The sequence below is a fragment of the Buceros rhinoceros genome, unplaced genomic scaffold (genome assembly GCF_000710305.1).
Source record: "Buceros rhinoceros silvestris isolate BGI_N320 unplaced genomic scaffold, ASM71030v1 scaffold8136, whole genome shotgun sequence".
NCBI classification, from domain to species: domain Eukaryota; kingdom Metazoa; phylum Chordata; class Aves; order Bucerotiformes; family Bucerotidae; genus Buceros; species Buceros rhinoceros.
The window spans coordinates 405-705 of record NW_010418089.1 but is presented as its reverse complement, the minus strand read 5'-3'; positions in this window follow the sequence as shown (position 1 = coordinate 705).

Below are 301 nucleotides of genomic sequence, written 5' to 3'. Positions count from 1 at the left end.
GCTTCCCACAGGGTTGTTCTCAGCCACTCAGTGCACAGGGTTTACTATAAACAACAACAGTAAACAGCCATGGAGCCAAAAATCAAAGCTGGGTACCCCGGAGCTGCGTCTCCACATCCTGACTTCGCCCACGGAAATGATTATTCAGATGCTGGACCTAAAACATTCAAGGGCAAAGGGAGCCAGGATGCTCAGTGCACCCGAAAGTTAGGTCTCCTGTTTAGATTCACTGTTGCTGCCTTTAGTCATCAGGATTCCAAACTGCTGCCACGGTTTTACACGGCAGCTTCAAAGAGATTAA